Raw genomic sequence first — 6,135 nt, 5'->3', positions numbered from 1 at the left:
TGTACCCAACGTGCTGTTCCATAACAGAAGCTTTCGTCCATTAACAATACAAAAATCTTTAAAACATTTGATGTATATCCGTAGCTTTGATACCAAAAATTCAAACATGCTAATTTTCCGTTTGCAGTAAGGTTTCTTTTAATGATTCCATTTTTACATTTTCAAAGATAGATGTTTCCAAGATCACAAAATGACCTGAGTGAAAATTTAAGATATTAATGGATAACTAATTATTATAATAGACACTTTGTCGAGGTGACAAATGTAAAATTGTTGTAAAAGAAAATGTTGGTGAATGGTCAAAATAATACAATAAAGGTTCTTAACAGAATTGTTTAAAACCAGAACACCAACCCAACTTAAATGACAATATTTTTGTTTCTCATTATTGGTTACAGACTACTTTATGACGAAATCTATTTTCAAGAAAAAATATCTAACTCAAATCAATTTTGAAAGCAACTTAAATATCGCAGAAATGTAACCAGTTTAATCATATGTAGAGTCGAATGTATATTCTTTGCGTTATAATAATTAACATTGCAATACAATAGAGCATACTTACCATAACTGTTGCCAATTGTATGATCCTCTATCGACCAGTTGCCCAAGTTTGATCCCATGACTCGCTTCCAATCCCCAATCTTTGTAAAATTGCACCAGTTGTTTTCAAATGTACAATGAATATCTAAAATTCAGAGCAGTCAGCAATACAGTAAATAATATGCATGTTGCAATGTCACAAAATGCTGATTTCCAAAAACGTTTGTGAAAATTTACGTATACATACCCACTCCATCAATAATTTTGTATGTCAGTAGAAAACCGGATAAACTATTACTCCAGGGAGCGGAACGAAAACTGACATTAATATTTTCTTTAGTAAAGAAAATTGGAGGGCTATTCACAATTGACTTTCCACACGTAGAATTAGAAGTTGATCCATCTGATATGACCAACTCGTCATAAATGCACCCAGAATAATAATCTAATAAAATGTAGAACATTTCAACTTGAGAGCTAGGAATTTGCAATTGAAGCTTTAAAGAAAGTCAAAAGATCGTATTCAATAAATAATTGCGAAGATTATGTAAGCTAGACACGTTCATAAAAGAATTTTTTAAATTTAACTCACGCTATATATATGTCAATATAGTTGACTACAATTTCTAAGGATTTGTCCTGAGGAATCATCACAGTAACACTACATCTTAAGCTAGAGTTGTAGCCAAAGGAAACCCAGGTGAGTAAATACGACCAACGTTACTGGATATTGTCTTGTTAGAACAGACACTGAAGGCAGGAGGTTGGTTATCACCTAAAATCGTCAAACATGACAATACATAAAATAAATAAAGAAATGTTAAGTTTTTCAACTTGTAAAGTAAGTTTTCTTTATTTTGGGCGAATATATGAAAAGATCATTCGTTTTGTAAAAAGCAGCAAGACGGATTTTATTGCATACTTTACATACAAAGCTGCTACTAATTTTAATACTAAGATTTTAATACTAGCGAACACTAAGATTTAGATATAAAGCCATCGCCAAATCACAATACTAAAGATAACTTACTCGTGTATTGTATGAAAACGAGGGAAAACAAGAAAATGAAATCAAGACGCATAGTGTTGTATTACACCTGATTCAATTGATGTTTAAATGTTTCATTTCGTCATCCCATCTGTGTCAAACAAACACGTGAAACTTTTAAATGAATAAGTCTGGTTGAATTTAAGGGGGGTAGTAGTTAAAAATTTCTAAGCAATTTTTCAATATAAAATAAAGAAGCAATGTTTTCAATTTATCTTTCAATTCTTGTAAATGGTATAGCAATTTTACACTTTCAATACTTGCATTTAATTACGTGTTAAAATTCAAAGCTAGTCAAACCTGTATCTAATAAAATAGCGTTTGCACCATAACCAGGCTAGACAACTAACTTTTAATGGGTTAATAAATTTGCGGCTCTATCTACATGTTTTTACATGAGATTTTGCAATGGTTCCATATCTTAATGTTAAAAGTATACAATAAAGCCCTTTCTGCAAATTTGGTTCTTTCTTTACAAAACAAACGATTTTTCATCTATCTTTCCCACTAGTGAACGATTTTGCTCAAAATTGGTCCTTAACCGCCCATCATTATTATACTTAAATCAATTAAAACAGATTAAAACAAACACGCGTGCATTCCTGAACATGTAGTCTTTAAGATCAACTTTTAAAAGACATCTTTAAAATGAAATTTTGTTACTTTAACTTAGTTTATGAGCATTCAAAATTTAAAACTCGTATTCAAACAATAATTAGAGCACTTACTCTTGAAAGTATCGAAGTCAAGAGCAAAACCTTCAAACCGTCTGTTCAAATAAGCACTGAACGTCAAAACCGCAACACTGGTTTGAGGTAAAAATGTCATGGACGTCGTATTGGTACAAAATTGTCTTGAAGTTCCACCAGATATAGTGAGAGAATCTGCGCATCTTGTTTTATTACCTGCATATAAATTGTTGAAGGATTATTAAAGTAATTATAAATCAATAACGTCAGTTTTGGAATTAAAAATCATACTATAAAGAAGAAAATAACATTAAAGCAATAAAATTATTCACATCAAAATTTTGAAATGTGTGGTGAAACTTTTATACTATTGTATAGATCAATATGCTGGCAAACATAATAATTAACAAATTATGAACATATTTAATTCTTCTTGAAAATTCTAATGTCTTGCAATGTTCATCTCCTTGATATTGACTAAAATGAACTTCTTTTACATGTATTGCATTTCCTATCCAACTTTAAACATATTCTCTATCTTCGCTTGATTTTTTTTAAAAACTGGCTGACTTAATACTTTCATTTAAATAGAATGACTTAAAATTACTTTCGAGTTATGATGAAATAAACGAAAGAAATTTGGTATAAATTGACAGAATATTATCATGTATAAATGCGTTGATATCACATGCACACAGGTCTTGACATTGTTTGATAAAACTTTTAAAATTACATCTGTGTCTAAAAAATATGAAAAATATTGCATAAAACGGGCATCAACACACATGAGAAGAATTATACGATATCAAAAACTACATTTAAGTACTCACCGATTAAATAAGAGTCAAGAGAGATATTAGAAAACTGAAGTTGAAGATTGTATTAAGGGTTGTTTAATCGTCAGTGTACATCTTGCGTAGAGATAGTAACGTGGATAGTAATTTGGTGACACAATATGTCCTTTAGAAAGCGTAATAGTTCGTGATGGACAAATGTTTATAGGGATGCCAAAGCCTGTAGAAATAAAACATGTAGTGTTAGTGAAAACTTGTTCATACTCTAATGTTTTTTAGCCTGATTATTTCTGTTGCCTATTTTTCAATAATAAAAAAGCCAAGAAATTTCTCAATTTCATAAAATGCATAGTTATTTTCTACTTCATTTCTACAACACTACTTATTCAATTTAATAATATCTAAACTCTCGCCTGAACTTAAAGATTTCATTTAACGTTTTCAAATCGATTCTACAGCTCTTCAAATTTGCGATTTTTTGCACTTACTAGGCGAATTTTTCACATGAGCCTTGTTACGACATAAGATGTACATGGTGTATATTTTAATAGCGAAAAACGTGTTCGTGGAGGTAAATATTGTGTTGCTGATGGTCCTAACTTAATTAGTTGCACCAATGATACAGAAGGAATTTCTATGCATAAGTTTCTTACGAGGAAACAGATTCTCGAAGACAAAGAAAATGGATTAATTTTGTTCGCAAATATAGACCGCAATGGTTGCCTACTTTAAATTCGTTGCTCTGCTCGTCACATTTGAAGATTCTTTCTTTGATGTAAGCAGATTTCATATAGAGTATATGAAAAGAAGACAGAAGCAATGCTGCTTTTGCTGTGGACATGCAGGGAATTGTTCCTACGAGTGAGCAACAGATAGCGAATAGCCAACCAAGACAGACACAAAGTAACATATTAATTGTGTATGGTATGGAATGTACACGTTCCCTTGCTCACATTTTAATGTATTTATATTTATCAGTGGATTCGCAAGTTTTCGTCATCTATAAAATCGTCCTGTACTCCTAGAAAAATTGACGAACAAGGGCAAAAAGCAAAGGCAGATATGACTGCTACAGACTTGTTCGATTGTGAAAATTTGAAGACTATGATTTTAGAAAATTATAAAGCCAAAGCAAAAAAGAACAAGAAAAAGCTGGTCTGCCAATTGTACATCATGCAGCTATTTCAAAAAAAATCAGCTTTCTCCAAAAAAACTGTCAGCCAACTGAAGAAAACCAGGGAAACATTGCAGAAGCAAATTCAAAAGCTATAGGCACAGCAGAAGGCGCTTTTGGATGTTCCATCTGTACGTAAAATGGACAAAGAATTTGTAGGTGATTGTATGGTAGAGAGAATGAAGATGATTTAGATAAACCTTCATCAAGGACAACTCTTCTTTTGAAGAATCAAGTCAAGATGATGATTTAATTGGATGATAATATCCTGACAAATTTTATCATGTAAAATTCACAATTGTCAAGTATAATTGTTCATCAAATGGAAATCATCATTTTTATATAGTGTTAAGAAAAAATTGCTGTGTACAATGAGCCCCTGGTAGAGACTTTTAAGATTTTTTGTATCTGTTCTAAAAACTCGCGTTCAAATTCTATGGTTAACTTTTTATTTTGGGGGGTTGTATACGTAAGACTTATATAGAGTTTGAATTGTGATTGCTGTACTTCTCTAACTGTGGCTGTTAGATTGAAAAGTGATATTTCCGTTTTCATCATATTGTTGTTCATTTTTCTGCTTAAACATGCTTTCAAATTGTATGGTTAATTTTGCTTTTTGAAAATTTCTGTTGTCTATGTGAGACACCTTCCTCCCACAAGATTGGAGATTCAACTTGGGCAGTCGATTATACCTCCTAAGTTCTCCAACCTGGGTACATGTATGTCATTTGAAATCATGACTCAAACTATCATTTTGCAGTCTTTGGGATGTTTATTTTATTACATATTTAACTATTTATTGCAAATGCTGAGCAAGTATTCTAGTGCAATATATAGAACTTGGATTTGGATTGTGGTTCAGGATTTCTCCGACAAAGTTGTTAGATTAACAAGGTGATGTTCCACTTTACATCTGATTGATGTTTTTAAATTCTATGGCTGATTTTTCATTTTTTGAGGGTTTATTTACAATCCTGAAGCCCTTCAAGTACTTGTTCTCATTTCTGTCCTTATTTCGTGGATTGCATTCTATTTTCTGGCTCAGGATTTGATTAAAAAGATCGTCGGTCTTGCAATTTGTATATAAAGCCATAATACAGTAGAGAGGCATGCACATGTTATGACGTCACGCCTCATTTGTAAAAATTCACATCCGGTGCTAATGTTTAGCTTAGGATTTAGATATGTTATACTTAACAGAAGTAAATACCAAAAAGTTTCTTTTAATGCGTACTTTGTATTTGGTGGAAAAAAGAGAGGGTTAAATTTCACGGGAGTTGCACTTTAAATATTGCGTTATAAAATGTTTACATCACTCACGTGGAGGTTTGGCAGTTAGCGGAAGTATATCACAAGCTCCATCCAAAAATTTGAAATCATCAAGAGCAATGTCACTGGAACTACTCCATCCTCGAACTCCTTCAACAATTATCTAAAGATGGTAAATTTACCACATTAAACCTACTAGGGCTCAGCATATTGCATTTCAGTACATATAGATGTAAATGTCACTCCCCTGCAGCAATGAAGAACGCAATATCTCAAAACTAAGCATCGTCATCATACGAACAATAAATTTTCTTAAAACAGCTATGTGGACCCCAACCCTTAAAAAGAGTGGATATTTTAGTGTAGTAGAAAATAGTTTTCAATAGCTAATCGATAAAAAAATGTATTCTTTAAAATTTTATAATAGCATTTTTATAAAGATGCATGGATTTTTTGCTGTATTTCCTACTGCAATAAACACTAATATCTTAATACTTTTAATTTTTATGTAATTCTTACCCTAATTTTTGATCCAATGGTAAAGTTGATTGTTAATTGACCTTGGAGCCAAAATTTCCTCTGTTACCAGTTACAGTCCACAAAGGCTTCATTTCTTTT

The 6,135-nt window shown here is 31.7% G+C and overlaps 3 long non-coding RNA genes across 3 annotated transcripts; all 3 read right to left on the bottom strand.

The window, feature by feature from the left end:
• Nucleotides 1–162: 162 nt before the first annotated feature.
• On the bottom strand, nucleotides 163–982 carry LOC124448311. Its single transcript, XR_006949012.1, has 3 exons — nucleotides 791–982; nucleotides 566–688; nucleotides 163–195 (listed from the first exon to the last, which is right to left on the bottom strand). It is a non-coding gene; the product is annotated as an uncharacterized LOC124448311 (long non-coding RNA).
• A 171-nt stretch (nucleotides 983–1,153) lies between these two features.
• Nucleotides 1,154–3,145, bottom strand: LOC124448313. Its single transcript, XR_006949014.1, has 3 exons — nucleotides 3,111–3,145; nucleotides 2,320–2,496; nucleotides 1,154–1,318 (listed from the first exon to the last, which is right to left on the bottom strand). It is a non-coding gene; the product is annotated as an uncharacterized LOC124448313 (long non-coding RNA).
• A 27-nt stretch (nucleotides 3,146–3,172) lies between these two features.
• On the bottom strand, nucleotides 3,173–6,089 carry LOC124448312. The gene is made up of 3 exons (XR_006949013.1): nucleotides 6,037–6,089; nucleotides 5,569–5,680; nucleotides 3,173–3,294 (listed from the first exon to the last, which is right to left on the bottom strand). It is a non-coding gene; the product is annotated as an uncharacterized LOC124448312 (long non-coding RNA).
• Between the last annotated feature and the right edge of the window lie 46 nt (nucleotides 6,090–6,135).

This window comes from Xenia sp. Carnegie-2017, unplaced genomic scaffold (assembly GCF_021976095.1).
Source record: "Xenia sp. Carnegie-2017 unplaced genomic scaffold, XeniaSp_v1 HiC_scaffold_23, whole genome shotgun sequence".
In the NCBI taxonomy this organism is placed as follows: Eukaryota; Metazoa; Cnidaria; class Anthozoa; order Malacalcyonacea; family Xeniidae; genus Xenia; species Xenia sp. Carnegie-2017.
Note: the sequence above shows the minus strand (reverse complement) of the source record. Positions and strands in the feature narration are given on the sequence as shown.